Consider the following 25,474-nt stretch of genomic DNA (forward strand, 5'->3'; position numbering starts at 1 on the left):
ATAGTAGAATGATGAATGTAACATTAAAGATTTAAGTCCTTTTAAAATTTCCAAAACTTATTTCATACATATATTAGGGGACAGTGTTTACTAGATTTATCGTTTACAAAAAGATTAATAAAAACATAAACACAGATACAGATCCCAGGTGGAAGTGTGAAAGTAAGTGGAAGGCCCATAAATTCAAGTGCTAGTACTGACCCATAACCATATATAAAATTAATTTTCTAGGTGTTTTATTACAAAAATAATGTACAGAGGTGTTTTAGTTACATGAGCAAGGTAATGAGTACATTTCCTATCAAGCATTGTTGCCTCCTCCTTTTTTTCCCCTACCATCCATTCCCTCCCACCTAAACAACTACCCCCCCCAAAGTTGTAAAGTTCATTTTCAAGGTAGTGTCTTGTACATCAAATTTTTACAATGGGTCATCCTGTATCCTTAATTAACTATGTTGTGTTTGTCCTTACCATCCCAGAATTAGAGAAGTATATGAACAAGATGCAGGTTACCAGAATCAAATATAGTGAAAACAGGGTTTATACCATAGGGGAGGAATATACAAAGCAACCAAAAATCACATGGTACATTATAAATAGTTTAAAAACAATAGCAAGAAAGGAAAAACTACTTGCGTCTCTATCTTGAGGTTTATTTCGCTTAACTTCATCTTATCTGGTCATATGTACATAGATTTTGAACTTTTCTGCTTGTCCAAGACATGTACTAGTTACTGCAAATAAGGGAAACCATGGGACCTATGTTTCATTGGACATGCCTTACTTCACTTAATATATTTTTATCTCAAGTCTTTCCATTTCCTAACAAATTGGGCGATGTCATTTTTTCTGATGGAGGCATAGAATTTACATATATATATATATATATATATATATATATATATATATATGACATTTTCTTGATCCATTCCTCTACTGAAAAGCATCTGGGTTGGTTCCATATCTTAACTATGATAAATAATGTTGCAATAAACATAGCTGTGCTGGTAGCCTTAGTATGGGTAAATGACCAAAAGTGGGATGGCTGGGTCATAGGGGAGCTCTATGTGGAATCTTTTGAGGAACCTCCATACTGTTTTCGAAAGTGGTCGAACAAATTTATACTCCCACCAACAATACAGTAGAGTTCCCTTTTGGCCACATCCCTTCCAGCATCTATTATTATATTTCTATTCTAACAGGGGAAAGTTGGAATCTCAATGTTGTTTTGATTTGCATTTCTTTTATGGCTAGAGAAGTTGAACATTTCTTCATGTGGCTATTGGCCATTGTTATTTCCTCTTCAGAGAATTTTCTCTTTAAGTCTTTAGCCCACTTATTTATCAGGCAGTTGTTTATTTGAGGATTTGTTGTAGGGGTATTTAATTTTTTGAGTTCCAAGCATATTTTAGATATGGGACCTTTGTTTGTTGTATGGCTAGTGAAGATTTTCTCCTAATCCACAGGATTTCTATTGATTTTGCCAGCTATGTCTTATGCCATGCACAAGCTCTGCACTTTCATGTAATCCCCATTTGTGCAACCTTTCTTTGATTTGTTCTGTTTCTGGGTCTCTATTAAGAAAATTTCAGCCTTTGCCAAGGAGAACTAGGGTTTCTCCTATTCCTTCCAGTAATGTTTTCAGGGTGTGTGCTTTGACTCTGAGGTTGACAATTAATTTTGTAGGCCAGAACTTATTTTTTCCCCATCCTTTGTGTTCATAGGATTTTCTGTATTATGTGTAAACAGGCTGCTCTACAAGGTATCTTTCCATGTCATACAGTAGGTATTACATGGCTCTATGTAAGTATTGTATAATGACATAGAGCTTTCTAATGACTTACCTATAAAATCTATTAATGTTAATTAAGTGTCATGAAGAATGACAAACCTCCATTTTTGTGTCCATCTCCGTCCTTGTTCTCCCTATTGTTTAACAGCTTATATCACACTCAGCATAACAAGCTGGCACATGGAACAGACATGAACTCGATGGATCCTAGCTGTGAGATGGCCCCAAATACAGAAAATATCAGAATCAAAGAGATTGAAGCAGTTGTCCAAGGTGCCTAGTTTATGAATGACTTCGGCTTCCAATGGTCACACCTGCTTCTGTCAGAAGCCTGTTGATGGTCTGTCACCATCAAAGCTCACACTGAAGCTTAACTTCTCAATGTAGCAGTGTCAGGAGGTGGAACCTTTAAGAGAGGTTTCAGTCATAAATAGATTAATGCCATCTCATCAACTCGGAAGGGACTAACATCATCGTCATTCTAGCACATGCCATGATGCCAAGATCCTCTGTGATATGATGCACCTAGGGGGCCATAGCCCATGTGCTAGCCTGCTATTTAGACATTGCATCCACTATTATTGTGATTGAAATAGACCTTTTTTTCCGTATGAAGTATACAGCTTCAAGGATTTTGTTAAACCATGACAAAATGGACTGAGATGCTATTCTTTTTGTCTTTTTCATGGAACTGAGGAATAAACTGAAAGCCTTACACTTACTAGGCAAATACGTTACCATTTGTGCCTGCATTCCCTCAACCATTTTTTTTTCTTTTTCAGTTGGCTTTTCATAGTCTTGTGTTAACTTCACTCAAGCCACCCTCATTACTCCATCCTTCTATACCTCTAACTCTCAATATCTGGGATTAGAGCCTGTGACACCACAATTTACCTCTTAGAATATACTATTCCTTTGGGGAAAGAGATACAGACACCTGAGAAGCTTATGTGTGATTGTTTGTGTGCTTGTGTGTGTGTGTGTATTCGTGAACTGGTCTTGATGATTTATTTTGTACTGAGGGTGAATCTTCCTGATGATTCTACATTTTAATTCCTTTCACAGAAAAAGAAATGCTTCTCTGCGTGCTAATGGCTCACAACTGTAATCCTAGCTCTTCAGAATGCTGAGATTTTGAGATAACACTGTTAAGTCAGGTGAGTCAAGAAAAGTCCATGACACGCTTATGTCCACTTAATCACCAAATATGTCAGAAGTGGATCTGTGGCTTAAGTAATAGAGTAATATTCTCGAGGAAAAAATAGGAATAGCACCTAGGGTATTATCAAGTTTGAGGACCAGCACCCATACAAAATCTACAGATAACACTTATGCTATTAAAATGAGCTCTTGTGCTATTTAAAGTCACAATTATGTCTAATGGATTATCTGTACAGGACAGTTGCAGTAAAATTCTTGTATTTCTTCATAAGATATGTTCTCTCTGGACCATCTTTATGCCCCATTTTTGTCTCTGCAATGATGTCTTGATTTTGAAATAGAGGAAACATTCAGTGATGAATTTGTTCTCTGCATCCCTCTCTCATCCATTATTAACATGTTCTCTCTTTTTATTTTTGACAATCCTGGGGCAGGAACTCAGGGCCTGGGCACTGTCACTGAGCTTCTTTTTTGCACAAGGCTAGCGCCCTTTGACTTGAGCCACATTGCCACTTATGGCTTTTTCTTTTTATGTGGTACTGAGTAATTAAACCCAGAGCTTCATGCATGCTGGACAAACACTCTACCACTAAACCACATTCTCAGCCACATAATCTCTTTTTAAAATATATCTGTCATGTTTACCTCTGTCCCATCTCTGAAACCACTGCCACTGCTCTTGAATCTATCCTCAGTTTTACTCCTAACTGCCTTTCATTCCCTATAACTGCTGAATTGTTTTCCACTCCACCAAAGGAAGTATCTTTCCTTTTCTTAAATTTCACACTTCATTGGCTAAAAATCAAAGAATAACAAAACATTACCAGTGTCTGAAATTGAGGACACTTAGAAGAGTAAATAGCTTTTTCTACTTAGGTTTTAAGCTGCGGGGCTTCAACTCTGGGCCTGGGCGCTGTCCATCAGCTCTTCAGCTCAAGACGAGTGCTCCACCACTTGAGTCACAGTGCCATTTCCAGTTTTCTAAGTGGTTTATGGGAGATAATAGTCTCTCAGCCTTTCCTGCCATGGCTGGCTTTGAACCGGGAGCCTCAGATCACATCCTCCAGAATAGCTAGGATAACAGGAATGAGCCACCGCCCTCCAGCTAATAAATAGCTTTTTATGTGTATCAGGTGATACACAACAAATCAGAACCTTGAGATATCTTGTATCTTCCAGTCTGGGAAGGATCTAACCCCACAATATGCTCTGCTAGACAACAAAATTAAAGAGATTCTACAAATGTAATTAGTTCCCACAAGATTTGGGTGTGAGTTACTTCCAAGGAGTGAGTGCAAAATAAGGCCTTTCTAGAAGTCAGTGATGCCAACAGAATGAATCAAACAGTAAGGAGAATATGTTTGTCAATAATGTATGGAGGTGGCTAGGAGTTGACAAAAGTGGTTGTATGATAGGGGACCAGAAACACAGTCTCACAACCACAGAACCTAAAGCATACCAGGCATCCCTTAAGCTTGGAAGAGATCCCTACATTCCATGAGAGACTATAGCCTGGTGGCCCCTGGTAGAAAGTGAGCAGCTGCTAGAGACAAATTACACCCAAACTACCAAACTTATATCCTACTATTGTTGGTATTTAATGGACAAACAAATATATTTGTGGTAATTTGCCACATAACATGACTAAATGAATGCATCTCTCAGAGTACTGGTGCCTCACACCTGTAATCCCAGCTACATAGGAGGCAGAGATCTGAGGATCCAGATTCGAAGAGATCTCAAGCAGCAAGCAGCAATATCTGTGATATTCATATTGCCAATAAATAGCAAAAATACTGGAAATGGTAGTATGGATTAAGTAGTATGGCACCAGCCTTAAGGGAAAAGCTAATTAAAACACAAGACCCTAAGTTGAAACTCCAATACCAGCACATACACAAAAAAGAATGGAAAAATGAGAGCATTTATTGAAGACCATCTGGTATTTTCTCTGCTCTGTGTAAAACTCTAACATCTCTGACACTTTTTCTTGTGCTTACAGAAATTTATTAAAATCTATAACACCACCTTAATGTTATCTAACTACACAAGTACACAAACATGTCACACACTTTTCAATGTAGCATATTGTAATTGTTACTGCAAACAAAATACCTTTCCTACTAATTTAATCTAATTAATCTCAGAAACTGGATTTGTATATTGATACTTCTCACAATAGTTTTTCTGAAATCAAACTTAAACTTCATAACTCATCAAAAGGGAAAACATATACTGTATCTTCAGGTATATTCCTTTCTGCCACTTTTCCTACAAATGAAAATTAATTGATTCCAGCACTTAAAAATCCTACATCCCAAATTAATAGAAGACTCTGATTAAAACAAAAAACTTTAAAGTGTTTTCAGTTTCTGTTTAATTTGGACAAAGTACTTAAAGATATCTTTGGACTTCCATAGAGATATCATATCCAAAACTTCATCTATACCATATAAATAAGTTCCCTAAAGGCTGTCTATAAATTCACATAGATGATGCTCAATTCACTAGAGCAAAAGAACTATAAATTCTGACCTACATCTATAAACATCCTATGACAATTTCTAGATCATTCCATTTTTCTCAGAACAATGAAGGCTGGCAAGAAACTCAGTAATGGTGAGAGGAGAAAAAAGAGCAAGTTTTCAATGGCTGATATTTTACAAAAGCCTTATTTGCATGTGGGCACACACAGAAAGCTATACAATGTTCAGCTTTACGTGGAAAGAAAAGGAACTCACCCTACAGAGAGAGAAAAACCCTTGGCAGGAGAAAGATAGACTGAAGAATTACCTGAATGTATGTCTTCTCATATATTTCCCTCCATGTGCTTCATGGAGTTTTCTCTGGGACTCAATGCTCAATAAGGCAGACCTCAGTCATCCCAGCAAAAGCACAGACAGCCAAGACTCAGGTAACAGCCATTTCTTTGCTCTCCCTGTGGAAACATCACCAACCGAATGAAAAATAAAGCAAAGTAGATTTCAGGAGCACATAAAGAGAACCATAGTGCTTTGGGGACAAAGAAAACATGTGTGTGTGTGTGTGTGTGTGTGTGTGTGTGTGTGTGTGTGTGTGTGTGTGTGTGTGTGTGCTTGTGTGTGCGTGTGCTTGTGCTTGTGTGTGCTTGTGTTTTGGTACTGGTACTTAAAATCAGGCCTTGGGAACTATCCTTTAGGAACTATACATTACTACACTTTAGCTTCTTTGCTCAATCCTGGTGCTCTACCACTTGAGCCACTCCACTTTTGGCTTTTTAGTCATTAATTGAAGACAAGAGCAACATAATCTGTCCTGACCACGATGGATTTGAACCTTTATTCTCAGATCTCAGCCTCCTGATTAGCCTGAATCACAGGAATGTGTGCCATCAATGCTGGCATTAGTGACAGACCAATGTACTGATTTCAATCCCCAATATCAGCACAAAAACTGAAACCAAAATCATACTTCATAGCCTATAAATATACTGATAGCATATGAAACCAATATAATAAAATGTGGAGAAATGTGAAGGACATCAGAAAATTATTATTATTATTATTAATTTTTCTGATTCTTAAAAACCTAAAATTATATATAATTTTAAAAACCTAAAATTATTTATCTATAAAATGTAAACTGACTACAGAAGGCCCTTGTACAAGGTGTATGTCTCAAATGAGATAGCGGATGAGGACAAACAGAAAATGCTAAGGAAAACAAATAATTTTAGAATTCAGTGATTATTACACAGAAAATATACTTGACCATCTGTTCTTTGAAACTGTTTCAAGTAGGCTACAGTAATGACTAAAACTACTGTTCTTCTCATTAATACTCCTCATGAAAAGAGTTTTACTTTATTCCCTTTATTTAGGAATGCTCTGAATATTTGATTTACTTTTCCCAAAATGACACTAAAGATTCTCAGTCTTTCCACAAATCCAAATTTTATATCTTAACACTTAAATCAAGTATATCAGGTATCTTCTTTGGGTTGGGAGTATCATAACAACTTTTAAGTTGTTCTTTTACCTTTAATGCCAGGGGGGTGTATATTTTCACAAAAGAGTACAGGAAAACACTCAATAGATCACCTGAAGGCTGAAATCTGAGGATCATGGTTGAAAACCAGGTCAGGCAGGCAAAAAAGACACTCTTACCTCCAACTGAAAACCAAAAAGCTGGAAGATGTGGTGAAAGTGAGAAGGTGCCAACCTTGAGCAAGCAAAAACAAAAGGAAAGGTGGGGACAGAGGACAGCATCCAGGGCCAAACTTCATATTCAAAGACAATCTTACATATACACAAATAAATCTGACAACAATTCAGTTAACATCTGAACTGCCTAATGAGAAGTGTGAATGAGAATTTAAAAATATTTCTATTTTTAAGAAACACATTTAAGGAGTTCTCGGAAGATGGAGGAGGAGAAGCTGGAGGATAAACAAGCTCTCATATAGGAAGCAGTTGTAGTGTTCCAGTGAACACTCTTAGGCCAGAGAATTTCACCAAGTGGGCCATTACAGTACAGAGAGTTTGGCCAGAGAGCGAAAATCCAGGCAAGGAGACAGATCTGAACACTTGCCAGAGGCCATGGCTGCTGCTGTGGCGGCAGCTGCAGCGACGGCTGTAGCCGCCATACCTACAACACAAAGAGTCCGGGACAAAGGTGCCAGAGGCAGCAGGTGAGTCAATTCTATTCAACACCAGCAAGAACTGACAAGGGGCAGATACCTTCATCCTGCAGATTGTAGACCAGAGACGACCCAGGAACCAAGACTGTCTTGAGTAGAACACTGACATTCTCACTCCTTCTCAGGGAACCGAGGAGGGAAGGCCACTCTCTGCCCCCCACTACTGGAGATCTCCATCTTTGATACTGACAAAGGCCTGGCTGAGCAGCTAGGTCCAACTCAGCCTTGGAAGAAAACAAAAGAGTCATTTAGCAGGTCACAGGAACCTAACCATACCTGCCAGGCTCAGCTCCACCCAGGAAAAATTCACCCAGACCAAGCAGAGAAAACTATGTCCCTGTGGGAGGGACTTTCTTCACTGGGTAAACAGAGCCAGAGGCTGCCACTCCCTACAGACAACCAATTGAAATTCAGTAAAAATAAACCTTGAGAAAGGCTTCAGGCTAGGCTCTTTGAGTGTCTCAGAAGTTAGCCCCTCAGGGAAAAGCTACTGTTTGCTGAAAGGCCTCAACTCTACCCAGAACATAGCCTCATCACAGTATCTCCAAACTAGAGGAAACAGCCATCACCCTCTTTTGTGATACTCAAAGCAGATCTCCCTCCCACTGAACTAGCCTGGGATGCGGATCACAAAATCCTGGATAAAGCAGTGCATTTTTCTGCCTGTCCAAACAAACTGACTTAAGTAACCAATCAAGCCACAGGAAAACCAAACACCACAAGCAGATCAGAGACTCCAACAGGATACTGGCTACAGACACAAGGGGATATAGGATCTTCCCATCCCCCCCAAAAAATAAATCTTTTGTACCTTTTTTTAACTTTTTAAATTTTTAAAAAAAATTTACTTTTTAATTTTTTGAAAAAATTGTTCTCTATTAATCTCTTTTTTCTTCCTCTTATAATTTTTATTTTAGACTCTAGGTGTATATCTGTGTGTGCTATTTTTATCTCTACTGAATTATTTATCCTTTTTTCTTTCTTTCTCATTGTTTTCATTTTTTCTTCTCTTTCATTCTTTTTTGCGTGACTTAATTGCTGTTCTGCTCATCCCCAGATATACCCGACATTGATTATTAGACCCTATACCATGTTGTGTACACACTTAATCCAAAAATTTATTACTCAATTCAAAACCTCTTAGATTTAAATTCCTTAGTAGCAGTATTACCTCTTTATACCTATAAAATATTTTAAGCATTTTCTATTTTTTAGTTTTTCATGTCTCCTTTCTATCCCTCACCTCCTCTCTTCCTATCCCCGTTCTCAGAATACTACTTCTTTAAACTTGCATAATTTTAAGTGTTTCACTTTTTAATTATAAATTTTTGTTTTTCCATTTTTTCTTGTCTTTTTTTTCTTTTTCTTCTTGCTTTCTCTCTACTATCATCCTGTCCAATCCATTTTCCTCTTTGAGAATAAGTACTTGGTTAATTTCACTCCCCCTTTACCTTTCCACATCTCTAATCCTATTTTTACCCACATTTCTCCCTAATTTCTGCCAAATTCTTCTTTGCTGTGTGTGGACCATTAATACATAACTGTTTGATATTGAATAGATTATATCTGTTGAAATAGATTGTATCTGCAGACTTTTGACTGTGCAACTAAGGAGATTGGTTTATGGTTGCCTTAAAATAGTGTTCTACCACAAAGCTGGTGTTACTCTCATCCCAAATGGGCAGAACAAGCTGGAAAAAACACAAGAAAAATGACAAGTCCGGGGAGCTCAACTCCCACTCATTATAATCAGGGGGCAGAACAGATAATGAATAATCCAGAGAAGAGTTCACAAAAAGCTCTACAAATACTACTGGTAAACATGGTAAATGAAAAGATTGAAAACCTGCAAAGGACTCAGTGAAACCATGATACGGAGAAAGAGAAGGCAAGCCAAAGATCAGTACAGGAATCTCATTAGCGTTAGGATGTTACTCAAAGACTGATGCAGGAATTACATGAGCAGATTGAGAAGATAAAAGAGAAATAAAGGAATTGTGTGAGCAGGCTGAGAACAGACAAAGAGAAAATCAGGAATGGAGTGAGCATGCTGAGAACACTTAAAGAGAACTACAGGAATTGGGCGCATGTGAGGAAGCTAATCAGAGTAATACAGGAATTGAGAGAGTGGGACGAGAATAGACGAAGATCAATAGACAAAGAGAATACACAAAGATCACTAAATGCATTCATGGAATCCATAAACAGAGAGCTCAAAGAAGTCAGGTAGACTACAAAGGGAATGCTGAATGGAATCCAACAGAATGAATAGGAGTCCAAGGAAACCATAACCAATCAATTAAGTGATTTGAGAATAAACACTGAACACCAAATTAAGGAAGTAAAATAGTTCATACAAGTTCTATAACAAAGCACCAACAAAGAACTTGAAGCCATAAAAGGCGACCAATTAGAAGGAATAGACAAAAAAAAAAAAGTAGAAATTTTTGACTGTAGGTGAGACCATCCAGAAGATCGAATCTTGGGGATTGAAGACAGCCTAGATATTATAGAGTAAGAACCTACAACCATCGAAGACCAATAAAAGATATATGATAGATCTATTCAATATTTGGAAGACACCACCAGAAGCATAATGGTTGTAGAGGAGCACCTAGAGACAGAAATTAATGGTCTAGGAAATTTTTTTAACAGGATCCGAGCAAAGAACTTCCCAAATATGCAAAAAGATAGGCCTATTCAGATACGACGAGCTTGTAGAACTCCAGGTAAACCAGACCAGAAGAGGCCATACCACTGTCACATTATAATCCATACAAGATCAATTCAGACCAACAAAAAGAGAAGAAAATAACCATCTATAAAGGGAAACCAATCAGAATCACCTCAGATTTCTTTTCTTTTTTTAAAATTTAATTTAATTTTATTTTATTTATGAACATACTTTACAGAGGGGTTACAATTATATGGGCAGGATAATGCATACATTTCTTACCAAGCATTGCAGCCTCCTCCTTTGTTTACCCTTCACATCCCTTGCCAGCCTCCGCCTTCCCACCCCACCCAAACCTTCCCCCCTCCCACACCGACATTGTAAAGCTCGTTTTTGACATGACAACTTGTACTTCCCATGGTTGCAACAGGTCTACCTGTATCCTTAAATGACTTGTTTTTCCCCATCTCCTCCACAAGTTATACTGATATCGAATGTAGTGAAAGCAGGGGTTATACTGTGGGGGAGGGACATACAAGGCAACAAAGAAATAATCTTATAAATGCATTACAAACACATGCATGAAAGAAAAAAAACATTAAAATACATACCTAAGGGTTCATTTTCCTCAAATCACATTATCTGACCTTTTCCACTTGACTCATACATATACTAGATATTGCAAATAAGGGAAACCATGGGACCTATATTTCTGTGGGCCTGGATTACTTCACTTAATATAATTTTTTCCAAGTTTTTCCATTTCCTGACAAATGTGGCAATGTCATTCTTTCTGATGGAGGCATAGATTTCCATGTGTATATATAACATATTTTCTTGATCGATTCATATACTGAGGGGCATCTGGGTTGGTTCTAGATCTTAGCTATGGTAAATAATGCTGCAATAAACAAAGTTGTGCTTGTAGCTTTAGTGTGGTTTGTTTGTAAACATTTGGGTAAATGCCCGAAAGTGGGATTGCTGGGTCGTAGGGGAGCTCTATGTGAAGTCTTTTGTGGAACCTCCATACTGCTTTCCAAAGTGGTTGAACAAGTTTACATTCCCACCAACAATGCAGTAAGATTCCCTTCTGTCCACATCCCCTCCAGCATCTGTTGTTGTTAGAGTTCTTGATTTTTGCCATTCTAACTGGAGGGAGGTGGAATCTCAATGTTGTTTTTATTTGCATTGCTTTTATGGGTAGGGATGTTGAGCATTTCTTCATGTGTATATTGGCTATCCTTTTTTCTTCTTCAGATAATTTTCTCTTCAAGTTTTCAGCCCACTTATTTATTGGACAGTTGTTTCTTTGAGGATTTGTTGTTGGGGGATTTAATTTTTTGAGTTCCAAGTATATTTTAGGTATGAGACCCTTGTCCGTTATTTGGCTAGTGAAGATCTTCTCCCAATCCGTGAGCTTTCTATTGATCTTGCTAGCTATGACCTTTGCCATGCAGAAGCTGTGAAACTTCATGCAATCCCATTTGTCCAACCTTTCTTTGATTTGTTGTGTTTCCGGGTCTCTATTCAGAAAATTTCGGCCTGAGCCAAGGAGACCTAGGGTTTCTCCTATTCCATCCTGTAATGTTTTCAGAGTGTCTGCTTTGACTTTGAGGTCTTTAATAAATTTGGCGTTGATTCTGGTGCAGGGTGATAGATAAGGATCTAGCTTTAGTTTTCTACAAGTAGTTAACCAATTTTGCCAGCACCATTTACTGAAGAGGCTGTCTTTCTTCCATTCTATTTTTTTAGCTCCCTTATCGAAGATTAGATGGCTATAGGTCTGTAGGTTCATTTCTGGGTTTTCAATTCTATTCCATTGGTACTGAGGTCTGTTCTTATGCCAATACCAAGCTGTTTTGATTACTATGGCTTTATAGTAGAGTTTGAAATTTGGTATTGATATTCCTCTGGTAGTGTTCTTTCCATTGAGGAACGTTTTTACAATCCGAGGTCTTTTATTGTCCAATATGAATTTTTGGATTGCCTTTTCTATTTCCTTGAAGAATGACGTTGGAGTTTTGAAAGGTATCGCGTTGAATTTGTAGATAGCCTTGGGAAGTATTGCCATTTTCACGATGTTAATCTTTCCAATCTAGGAGCATGGGAGGTTTTGCCATTTTTTAAGTTCTGTGTTGATTTCCTTTTTTAAGATTTTAAAGTTTTCATCATAGAAGTCCTTCACTTCTTTGGTTAATTCCTAGGTTTTTAATTTTTTGTGGGGCTATTACAAACGGAGTTGCTTTCCTAATTTCAGCCACACTTTTCTCATTGTTGGCATACAGAAAAGCCATTGATTCTTGGGGGTTAATTTTATAACCTGCTACTTTGCCAAAGTTTTGAATCACCTTGAGTAATTTGGGAGTGGAGTCTAAGGGTTTCTTTAAATACAAGATCCTGTCGTCTGCAAAGAGGGAGAGTTTTATTTATTCTTTTCGTATTTGGATCCCCTTTATGTCTGCATCTTGTCTTTTTTTTTTTTTTTTTGTCAGTCGTGGGGCTTGAAATCTGGGCCTGGGCGCTGTCCCTCAGCTATTCAGCTCAAGTCGAGAGCTCTACAACACAAGTACAGCGCCACTTCCAGTTTTCTGGTGCTTTATTGGGGATAGGAGTCTCATGGTCTTTCCTGCCCTGGCTGGCTTTGAACGGCGATCCTCAGATCTCAGCCTCGTGAGCAGCTAGGATTACAGGCATGAGCCACCAGTGCCCGGCAGCATCTTGTCTCATTTCTGTATCTAGGCATTATAATACTAGATTGAAGAGAAGTGGAGAGAGTGTACAACCTTTTCTTGTTCCTGTGTTAAGAGGAAATGGCTTTAGTTTTTCACCATTAAGTATAATGCTGGCTGTAGGTTTGTCATATACAGCCTTTATTTTATTGAGGAATGTTCCATGGATTCCTAGTTTTCCCAAAACTTCATCATAAAGGGGTGTTGGATCTTGTCGAATGCTTTTTCTGCATCTATTGAGATAACTATGTGATTCTTATTCTTGCTGCCCTTGATGTGATGAATAATATTAATTGATTTGCATATATTGGACCAGCTTTGCATCCCTGAAATGAATCCTGTTTGATCGTGGTGTATGATTTTTTGGATGAATTGTTGAAGTCGATTGGCCAAAATTTTGTTGAGAAGTTTTGCATCAATGTTCATCAAAGAAATGGGTCTATAGTTCTCTTTCTTTGATGAGTCCCTGCCTGGTTTTGGGATGAGGGTTATGATGGCTTCATAGAATGTATTCGGTAGTGAACTTTCTCTTTCAATTTTATTGAAGAGTTGGAGGAATATTTGTGTGAGCTCTGCTTTGAAGGCCTTGTAAAATTCCGCTGTAAAACCATCTGGTGCTGGATTTTTCTTCGCTGGGAGGTCTCTTCTTGCTGTTTCTATTTCAATGATTGATATGGACCTGTTAAGATGGTTTAACTCATCTTGGTTTAGTTTTGGCATGTCAATATTTGCTAGGAAAAGGTCCATTTCTGTCAAGTTCTCAAACTTATTAGCATAAAGTTTTGAGAAGTATTCTCTTATAATGTTCTGAATCTTGGTTGTTTCCATGGTGATGTTTCCATTCTCATCTCTGAGTTTATTAATTTGGGTGTGTTCTCTTCTTTTTCTGATAAGATTTGCTAAGGGTATGTCAATTTTGTTAAGTTTTTCGAAGAACTAACTCTTTGTTTTGTTGATTCTTTCTATAGTTTTTTGTTTGGATTCTAATTCATTTAATTCTGATTTAATTATAATTATTTCTTTGCGTATACTGGATTGGGGTTTATTTTGCTGCTCTTTTTCAAGGAGGTTTATAAGTGTCATTAAATTGTTGGTTTCAGATCTCTCCAATTTGTTGATGTAGGAGCTCAGAGCTATAAACTTGACTCTGAGTACTGCCTTTGCTGTGTCCCAGAGGAGCTGAAATTTTGTATGTTCATTTTGTTGAATAGCATGAACATTTGAATTTCCTTTCTAATCTCTTCCATGATCCACTCATGATTCAGCAGTGTGTTGTTCAGCCTCCATGTGATACCGGACTTTCTTTGGTGACTTTTGGTGTTGAGTTCTAATTTTATTCCCTTGTGGTGACAGAGAAAGCAAGGTATAACTTCAATGTTTCTGAAATTAGACAAGTTTGCTTTGTGGCCTAAAATGTGGTCTATTTTAGAAAATGTTCCATGTGCTGCTGAGAAAAACTTGTATTTTGATGCTGCTGGGTGAAATGTTCAGTAGATGTCTGTTAAGTCTAGTAGATCTATGCAGCTGTTTAGATCTGCGATTTCTCTGTTGAGTTTTTGCCGTGTTGATCTATATAGTGGGTAGAGTGGTGTGTTAAAATCCCCAACAATTAATGTCTTGGATCTATATGGGAATTGAGGGAAAGTAGGATTGCTTTGAGAAATTTGGGTGCTCTATTTTTTGGCGAATAGACACTTAGAATTGTAATATCCTCCTGAAGGAGATATCCCTTAATTACTATGTAGCAACCTTCTTTATCTCTTTTCACAAATTTTAATTTGAAGTCTATTTTATCTGATATTAGGATTGCAACTCCTGCCTGTTTATGGGGGCCGTTTACTTGGTAGATTTTGTTCCAGCCTTTAAGATTGAAAATGTGTTTGTTTTTACGGGCAAGATGTGACTCCTGAAGGCAGCAGATAGAAGGGTCTTGTTTTTTAATCCAACTAGACAGTCTATGTCGCTTAATTGGGGAGTTCAGTCCCTTAACATTAAGAGATAGTACTGAGAGGTATTTGGGAGTTCCTGCCATGTTATCCAACTTCTTGGGGGCTGCGAAAACTGGGTTCTTCCTATGGTTCTTGGATTCTCAGTTTGGGTGCAGTTTCTTTACCTTTATTGTGGTCTTGTTGGTTTTGTATTTGTAGGACATCTTTAAGAATCTTTTGTAGGGCTGGCTTGGTGGAGATGTATTGTTTCAATTTTTCTATGCTATGGAAGCTTTTTATTTGGCCTTCAGTTATGAAGGAGAGTTTATCTGGGTACAGTATTCTTGGTTGCTAGTTGTTTGTTTTTAGGACATGGAATATATCATTCCAGGCTCTTCTTGCTTTGATTGTCTCTGCTGAGAAATCTGAGGTGATTCTAATTGGTTTCCCTTTATAGGTGATTAATCTTTTCTCCTTGACAGCTTTAAGGATCTTTTCCTTGGTTTGAGTTGATCCTGTTTGGATTATACTATGACGGTGGGATGTCTTATTCTGGTCTGGTCTATTTGGGGTTCTAAAAGCTTCTTGTATCTGAATAGGCCTATCTTTTTGCATGTTTACGAAGTTCTCTGCTAGGATCTCGTTAAACAGATTTCCTATACCATTAACTTCTGTTTCTAGGTGCTCCTCTAGACCCATTATCCTTAGATTAGGCCTACTGATTGTGTCTTCCAAGTGTTGGATAGATCTGTCATATTTCTTGGACTTGTCTTGGATGGTTGTATGTTCTTTCTCTATAATATCTAGGCTGTCTTCAGTCCCGGAGATTCGATCTTCTGCATGGTCTAACCTGCTGTCAAGACTTTCTACTTTGTTTTTTTTATCTTTTTTCCTTCTAATTGGTCAGATTTAATTGCTTCAAATTCTTTGTGGAAGCTCTGTTTTAGAACTTGTATGAATTTCTTTACTTCCTTAATTTGGTGTTCAGTGTTTATTCTCATATCACTTAGTTGATTGGTTGTGGTTTCTTTGGACTCCCATTCCTTCTGTTGGGTTCCATTCAGCATTCCCTTTGTGGTCTCCCTGACTTCCTTTAGTTCTTTGTTAATGGATTCCATGAATGCCTTTAGTGATCTTTGTGTATTATCTTCCTGCTCTCTCAATTCCTGTATTACTCTTTGATTAGTTTCCTCCCGTTGTGGGATTCCTGTAGTTCTCTTTGAGTGTTCTAAGCCTGCTCACGCCATTCCTGCCTTTCTCTTTGAGTGTTCTCAGGCTGCTCATGCAAATCCTGTATCAGTTTTTGAGTAGCTTCCTCACACTATGATATTCCTGTATAAAATTTTGAATTGCCTCCTCTCTCTCCCTATCACTCTCATACAGAGTCCTTTGTATGTTTTCTATCTTTTTATTTATCATGTTTGCCAGCAGTGTTTGTAGAGTTTTTGGGAACTCTCCTCTGGTTTATTCATTATCTGTTCTGTCCCCTGATTATCAAGATTGGGAAATGAGATACCCGGATTTGCCATTTTTCTTGTGTTTTTCCGGCTTACTCTGCCCATTTGAGATGAAAATAGCACCAGTTTTGTGCTCGAACACTATCTTAAGGCAACCATCAACCAAAGTCTGAATTTGTACAGTCAATAGTCTTCAGATACAATCTAGTTCAACAGATATATCTATTCAAAATCATACAACTATATGTTAATGGGCTTCGAACCCCAGAGAAGAATTTGGAAAACCAGAAAATATTACGGTTAGGGAGAGATGTGGGTAAAAAATAGGAATAGATTGGTGTGGGGAGGCACAGGGAGAGTTAACCAAGTCTTAATCATAATGAACTAAATAGGTTGGGTAGGATGAAAGTAGAGAGAGAGAAAAAATGAAGAAAGGGAAAGGGAAAAGAAAAGAGACCAGAAAAAAATAGAAAAGTAAAAATCAATAATAATATGGCGTTTCGAAAACAATCTAGTTAGAGAAGAACGTGAATATATTGAGAGAAGGGGAGGGAGATAGAGGAGATGTGAAAAATTTAAAAATAAAAACACATAAAATATTATAAAGGTATAATGAGGTAGTACTGCTATTAAGGAATTTAAGTCTCAGAGGTTTTGAATTGAGTAATAAATTTGTGGATGAAGTGTGTACACAATGGGGTATAGGTTCTTCTAGTTACCTACGGGTTTATCTGAGGATGTGCAGGACAAGAGTTAAGTTCCATAAAGAAGAACAAATGAGAGGAAAAGGTGAAAAGGATAAGAAAGGGAGAAAAAAAGATCAGAAGTTCAGTAGAGCTAAACAAAAAACAAAAAAATAATTAAAATAAAAAAAAGAGAAAGAATACAAGAAAAGAAAGAAAAACGCACATTCACGTATCCCTAAAATAAAAATTATAAGAGGAAAAAAAAGTTACTGGAAAATTTTTTTTCAAAAAGGCAAAAATTAAAGATTAATAAAATTTTAGAAAAGAAAAATTTTTTTCATATATAAGGTACCAAAAAAATAAAGAAAAAGAAGAAGAAGAAAAAAAAAGTTCTTTGATTTTTTTTTTATTTTTTTTGGGAGGGGTGGGAAAATCCTGTATCTCCCTTGTGTCTGTAACCAACCTCTTGTTGGAGTCTCTGGTCTGCTTGAGGTCCTGTGGCTTGATTGGTTTCTTAAGTCATTTTGTTCGAACAGGCAGAAAAATGCTCTGCTTTACCCAAAATTTTGAGATCCCCCTCCCAGGTTAGTTTAATGGGAGGGTGATCTGCTTTGAGAATCACAAAAGAGGGGGATGCAGTCATGAGGCTACTTTCTGGGTAGAGTTGAGGCCTATCAACAAACAGTAGTTTTTCCCTGGGGCTATTTTGTGAAAAACTCACAGAGCCCAGCCTGGAGCCATTCTCAGGGTTTCTGTTTTTCAATTGATTGCCAAGGCTGCTAGAGGGAGGGGCAGCCTCTGGCTCTGATTACCCAGTGAGGAAAGCCACTCCTATGGCTGGCGCCCAAGCTGGGTGACTTTTCCCTGGATGGAGTTGAGTCTGGCAGGTCATGCCACCGTTAAGTTCTTGTGACCTGCTAAATGACTCGTTTTATTCCAAGGCCTGAGTTGGAGCTAGCAGCTCCTCCAAGCTTTGTCGGTATCCAAGATGGAGATCTCCGGTACTGGTGGGGGGAAAGGGTGGCCTTCCCTCCTCTGCTCCCTGAGAAGGAGTGAGTATGTCGGGCTTCTACTCACGGCGATTCTTGGTTCCTGGGTCTCTCTGGTCTGCAAACTGCAGGATGAAGATGTCTGCTCCTTGTCGGTTCTTGCTGGTGTTGAGTAGAATCCGCTTGCCCGCTGCATCTGGCTCCTTCGTCCTGGACTCTCTGTTGCTCAGGTATGGTGCCCTGCAGCCACCACGGCTGGCAAGCGCTCAGATGTGTCTCCTTGCCTTGGCTTCCCCTCTCTTGCCTAACTCTCTGTCCTGTGATGGCACACTTGGTGTGATTCTCTGGCTTAGGACTGTTCACTGGCAAAAATGAGATGTACAGGATGTTATGTCGAAAATGAACTTTACAACTTTGGGGTGGGGTGTGAGATGGGAAGGGATAGTTAGGGGCAACAAAGGAGGAGGCAACAATGCTTGATAAGTAATGCACTCATTACCTTGCCCATGTAATTGTAAGCCCTCAGTACGGTAATTCCACAAAAAAGAGAAGGGGGGTTCCTAAATCAAAACCAATGTCCCAGAGGAAAAACAAAAACAAAACAAAAAAAGAACAACAAAAGCATTATCTCCCTAGGTAGATCATCAGGTGACCTCCAGTTCTCTCCTCTGTATAGCATATTTGATGAAATGAACCACTTCACATTTCTATAAAATGGTCCTATATATTTCCTTCTCCTCATTACACACTATGTGAATAGTATAACATTACATTTCTAAATGGCCTATTTAATTTACTTATTGCTCTTGTTGTTACATGCTATGTAGACTACAATTAATAACCATTAATTAAATATATCCTTGGCTATATTACTTTGAAATATGAAGGTGAATGAACCTACCTGTAGGTAAAATAGCAATCATCACTATGTTTTAAATATATTTGCACAGTAAACTCATTTAGTTAATAGAGTTGAATTGAATTAAACTAATATATTTATGTGTTTTATTGCCAATTAATTTCTGCATACATGCCTTCAAGTTCGTTAAAAATCAAAAGATGGATGCAAATATCCACAATCATGAAAGCACATTGCTAAGAATGTTATGGTTGTTAATTATGAGAATAGAAAGCTTAGGTACTCTCATCAGAAAAATTAGTAGCTTGGTAGTTTTTCATGACAATATTAGAGAGCAAATTCTGAGAGTTCACTGGGGAAACACTTATAGAAGCATTAAACATATTAAAAAATAATTCTATTCCTTCTAATTAGTCAAAGAATTTGGCATTATGAATTGCTTCCTGCAAAGTGAGAATTAGATGGCCTCAGATGGCTTAAAGCCATTGACATAGAACATGATCCAATTTACACAGCTTTGTGTGAACTGGATCTGTTTTACACCTTCAAACTCTTTTCTCACCTTTCTCTTTATTCTCCACTTATGTAGACAAATCAGCATGAAATCTCTAACACAGGCTGCAGTAAATAACACAACTGAAATGATCTTGCAGTATACCTGGATTAACTACTTTTTAAAGTAGAATCTTCAAAGTGTCAACCTTCCTCTCTCTAACATAAGTTATAGTTGACAAATATTTCTAACCAATTCCCACTTTTCTGTTAAATTATAATGTAACATTAGCATGTTCTTCAATAGGTTCATGAATGAGTGCTTTGATTTATACAATGAGATACATACTGAAACGTTAGTATGAATCAGAGCTAGTTTCATAATAGGAAAATCAAACTATTATTTTCAGATAAAGAACAACAGGTGATCAGTACTCACACACATTAATTCACATTTATTAGTTCATGCAGTGATAATGGGAGATGAATAAAAATAATCAGAGTAAGATTGTATGTGGAGAGTAGGGTACTAATTTACATGTGTTAGTAAATAAAGTGAGTTAAGGTTCTATTGGAAAGAAGATCAATCCAATTAGAGGGGATAAAAACACAACAACTGTAAAGTGATAAAGAAGCATTAGGTAGCTTCCCATAGAGTTTTATTGTAGTTTACGTGAAAGAGAAACCATTAGAATGTCTGAAAGAGAAGAATGTCAAAATCTAAAGAAGAATTATACATGGTGGCTCATATCTGATGTAAACATAGCCACTCAAGAGGCTGAGTCAGGTCTGAGGTCTGAGGTTAAAAATTAGCTCTGCAAAAAATTAAAATGCAAGTCCACAAGATACTTGAGGTAACTAGGTAAAAGTCAGGTGTGGGTCAGTGGCTCAAGTAGTAGATGAAACTCCAGGACAAGAACCAAGTCCCAAGTTTAAGACCCAGTGTCTAGTGCAGATTAAGACATATTTCCTTGAGAGAATTTTTGAAGATAGATTAACACAATTATCTGATTGAAATGAATTTTTGGATGGAAGTTGGTAGGTAGGAGAGAGACTGGTGAACAACTATCAATGGTATTTGCTTGTATTTTGGATGTGAAATCTTGCAGAGATAGGTCTGAATTGGGGGTATGGACAGTAGGCAGAATTGCAGTCATCATTCTATAGGGTGCTACGAATTTGGGATATGAAGATAGATTAATTTGTTTAGATTAAACTACTTAATAAAATATATAGCAAACTATTTATTTTAATATGAAAACTCTGTGAAAGGCATTTGTGAGATACTGAAAATAATGTGAAATATGAGATAAGAACCTCCTTAAGTGCATGGTGATGACAGCAAGAGACTAATTAATATCCTGAGAAGCAGGACAGACAATTGAAGGTAGAGTTAATGAGCAGATGATAGGAAAGTGTACCCAGTGTCCAGGAGCAGACATGGCTACACACAGATGTGCTGGCACTTGTTTTAACCCTTACTTTTTTGATCAATATGGTATTCCAGATGTGGGGCAGTTGATAGTTTTCCTGGTGAGAATGCTGAATGTTTTATTGGGCACCAGTAGTTTACACCTAAAACTCTAGCTAATTGGGAGGCTGTGATTTGCGAACTCTGGTTCAGAGCAAGCCAAGGCAGATAAATACATGGATGGGACTCTTATCTTGGAATAAACAGAAAAAAGGTGGAAGAGTGGGAGAGTGGGAGAGTGCAAGGTGTGAGGAAAAATCAAAGCAAGGGTGTAAGGTCCTGAGCTTAGCACCAGTATGGACAATAATAATAAAAATCCTCCTCCTCCTCCTCCCTCTTCTCCTGCTGCTCCTCCCCCTCCTCCTCCCTCCTCCTCCTCCTCATCATCATCATCAGCAGCATTATCATCATCATCATTATCACCTTGTCTGAGAAGTAAGGACAATAATATGATGTCTGAGGAGGAGGAAGTACAAAATAGGGATTAGGAAGATTCTCTGGCTGGATAAAAGCAGTCGTTTTGTTAGGCTTCAACAAGAGAATACTTAACATCAGTGATTATCACCATAAATTGTTAATAGGCAACAAAGTTAAAAACTTATACCTACTTCTTCATTTTTTAAAATTTTATTGTGAAGGTGATGTACAGAGGAGTTACAGTTGCACATTAAGGAAATGAGTACCTCTTCATTTTTTAAAATATATTTTTATTGTGAAAATACTGTACAGAGGGGTTACAATTACATGGGCAAGATAGTGAGTACATTAATTATCAAGCATTGTAGCATCCTCCTTTGTTTATTCTTCCCATCCCTTCCCATCCTCCCTACCCCCCTACCAATCCTCCCCCCCCCACAAGTTGTAAAGTTCATTTTCGACATGACAACTTGTACTTCTCAATGTTGCAACTGGTCCAACTGTATCCTTGTTTAAACGGCTTGTTTTTCCCCTTCCCCTCCACAAATTATACCTACATCAAATACAGTGAACAGGGGTTATACTGTGGGCGAGGGACATACAAAGCAACAAAGAAATAATCTTATAATTGCGTTAGAAACAAATGCATGAAAGAAATAAAAACATTTAAAATACGTATCTTAGGGTTCATTTTCCTAACATCACCTTATCTGAACTTTTCTGCTTGACACATACATATACTAACTGTTGCAAATGAGGGAAATCATGGGACATATGTTTCTTTGGGCTTGGCTTACTTCACTTAATATAATTTTTTCCAAGTTTTTCCATTTCCTAACCAATGGGGCAACGTCATTCTTTCTGATGGAGGCATAGAATTCCATTGTGTATATATACCAAATTTTCTTGATCCATTCATCTACTGAGGGGCATCTTGGTTGGTTCCAGATCTTAGCTATGGTAAATAATGCTGCAATAAACATAGTTGTGCTGGTAGCTTTAGTGTGGTCTTGTTTGTGATCATTTGGGTAAGTGCCCAAAATTGGGATTGCTGGGTCAGAGGGGAGCTCTATGTGGAGTCTTTTGAGGAACCTCCACACTACTTTCCAAAGTGGTTGAACAAATTTACACTCCCACCAACAATGCAGTAAGGTTCTCTTCTGTCCACCTCCCCTGCAGCATCTGTTGTTTTTAGAGTTCTTGATTTTAGCCATTCTAACTGGAGTGAGGTGGTATCTCAATGTTGTTTTGATTTGCATTTCTTTTATGGCTAGGGAGGTTGAACATTTCTTCATGTGTCTATTGGCCATCCTTCTTTCTTCTTTAGACAAGATTCTCTTTAAGTCATTAGCCCACTTATTTATTGGGCAGTTGTTTCTTTGAGGATTTGTTTTTGGGGGATTTAATTTTTATGCAAAGATATTGTACAGAGGGGTTACAGTTACATGAGTAACGTAATCAGTGCATTTCCAATCAAGCATTGTTACCCTCTAATTTGTTTTTCACCTACCATTCCTTTCCTCCCCACCTTCTCCCTCCTCCTCCCCCCCACAAAGTTGTAAACTACATTTTCAACATAGTGTTTTGTATACCTCATTGTTACAATGGATCATCCTGTATCATTATTTCAGGATTTTGTTATTTCCCTTCTCCTCCCCAAGTTAGAAAAATGTATATACAAGAAACAGGACACCACAATTAAATACAGTGACAACAGGGGTTATACCATGGGGGAAGAAAATACAAGAAACAAAAAAAATCAAATAGCACATTATAAGTATATTAAAACAAACAGCGAGAAAGATAAAACCTCTTGTGTCCCTATCTTGGGGTTCATTTCACTTAGAATCATCTTATATGATCAAATGTACATAGCTTTTGACCTTTTCTGCTTGTCCTAGACACATACTACTTATTGCAAATAAGGGAAACCATGGGACCTCTGTTTCTTTGGGCCTAACGTACTTCACTTAATATAATTTTTTCCAAGTATTTCCATTTCCTAACAAATTGGGTGATGTCATTCTTTTTGATGGAGGCATAGAATTCCATTATATATATATATATATATGTGTATATATATATATATATAAATATATATATTTATATTCCACATTTTCTTGATCCATTCATCTACTGAGGGGCATCTGGGTTGGTTCCAAATCTTAGGTATGGTAAACAATGCTGCAATAAACATAGTTATTCTGGTAGCTTTAATATAGCCTTGTTTGTGATCATTTGGGTGAATGCCCAAAAGTGGGATTGCTGGCTTATAGGGGAGCTGTATGTAGAGTCTTTTTTGTTGTTGTTTTTTGTTTTGTTTTATTTTGTTTTTTTCTATGTGGAGTCTTTTGAGGAACCTCCATACTGCTTTCTAAAGTGGTTGAACAAGTTTACACTCCCACTAATGATGCAGTAGGATTCCCTTTTGACCACATACAGTCCAGCATCTGTTGTTATTATATTTCTTGATTATCACCATTCTAATTGGGGTGACGTGGAATTTCAATGTTGTCTTGATTGGCATTTCTTCTGTGGCTAGAGAAGTTGAACATTTCTTCATGTGGCCATTTGGCCATTTTTATTTCCTCTTTAGAGAAGTTTCTCTATTAAGTCTTTAGCCCACTTATTAAGGGGGCAGTTTTTTCTTTGAGGATTTATAGTTGGAGGATTTAATTTTTTGAGTTCTCAGTATATTTTAAATTTGAAGCCCTTGTCTGTTGTATGGCTAGTGAAAATCTTCTACCAATCTGTGGGCTTTCTATTTATCTTGCTAGCTACGTCCTTTGACATGCAGAAACTCTGCAATTTTGTTCATTTGCATTTGTCCAACTTTTCTTTGATTTGTTTTGTTTCTGGGTCATTATTAAGAAAATTTTGGCTCATGCGAAGGAGTCCTACAATTTCTTCTATTCCTTTCTGTAATGTTTTCAGGGTGTCTACTTTGACTTTGAGATCTTTGATACATTTGGAGTTGATTTTAGTGAGGGTGCTATATAGGGATCTAGCTTTAGTTTTCTACAGGTGTTAAACCAATTGTGCCAGCAACATTTACTGAAGAGGCTGTCTTTCTTCCATTCTCTGGTTTTAGCTCCCTTATTGAGGATGAGGTGGTTATTGGTCTGTGGGTTCATTTGTGGGTCTTCAGTTCTATTCCACTGGTCCTGAGGTCTGTTCTTTTGCCAGTACCAAGCTTTTTTGATTACTATAGCTTTGTAGTAGAGTTTGAGATTTGGTATTGATATTCGTCCAGCACTGTTATTTCTACTAAGATTTTTTCTGCTATTTGGGGTCTTTTACTGTTCCATATTAATTTTTGGATTATTTCTTCTATTTCCTTGAAGAATGAGGTTGGAATATTGATAGGTATATAATTGAATTTGTCGATAGTCTTTGGCAGTATTGCAATTTTCATGATGCTAATCGTTCCAATCCAGGAGCATGGAAGGTTTTCCCACTTCCTTAGTTCTGCTTTAATTTTGTTTCTTAAGTTTTTAAAGTTTTCATCATCGAGTTCCTTCACTTCTCTAAATTAACTCCTAGGTATTTTATTTTTTGTGGGGCTATTACAAAAGGATTTGCTTTCCTGATTTCAGCCATGCTCTTCTCATTATTGGCATATAGGAAAGCCATTAATTTTTGAGGGTTAATGTTGTATCCTGCTACTTTGCCAAAGTTTTGAATCAGGTCGACTAACTTGGAAGCTTGAAAGAACCTATGAGCTAGCTAGAGTGATAGGTTTATTGTTGTAACCGTTATGGATAAAAAGTAGTAATAACCTCCCAACTATTTGAAGTACGCTACATTTATGTTGTAAATATCACAATTAAACAAGTCTGCACATTAGTTTTGCTAATAAAAATTATGAATACATTTCTGCTCCATAAAAAGGTAATTCATTTAGTATAAGCCAATACAAACCAAGTAATGTGTGTGAAAAATCATGGGAAAATAGAAGTCAATGAGAAGTTGTTAAAGATCAACAAAATAAACATCCAAGCAGATCATATTATTTGGCATTTTATTAATACTCTAAACTAAGAAGGTAGACAGAATTGGAAATATTAAGATATTATAATCAACAAAAAAATTAAATGACAATAATACCTGAGGAGAAAAAATATAATTGCTGTGTTATTGA

This window comes from Dipodomys merriami, unplaced genomic scaffold, assembly GCF_024711535.1.
Source record: "Dipodomys merriami isolate MVZ:Mamm:240054 unplaced genomic scaffold, mDipMer1.0.p SCAF_778, whole genome shotgun sequence".
In the NCBI taxonomy this organism is placed as follows: Eukaryota; Metazoa; Chordata; class Mammalia; order Rodentia; family Heteromyidae; genus Dipodomys; species Dipodomys merriami.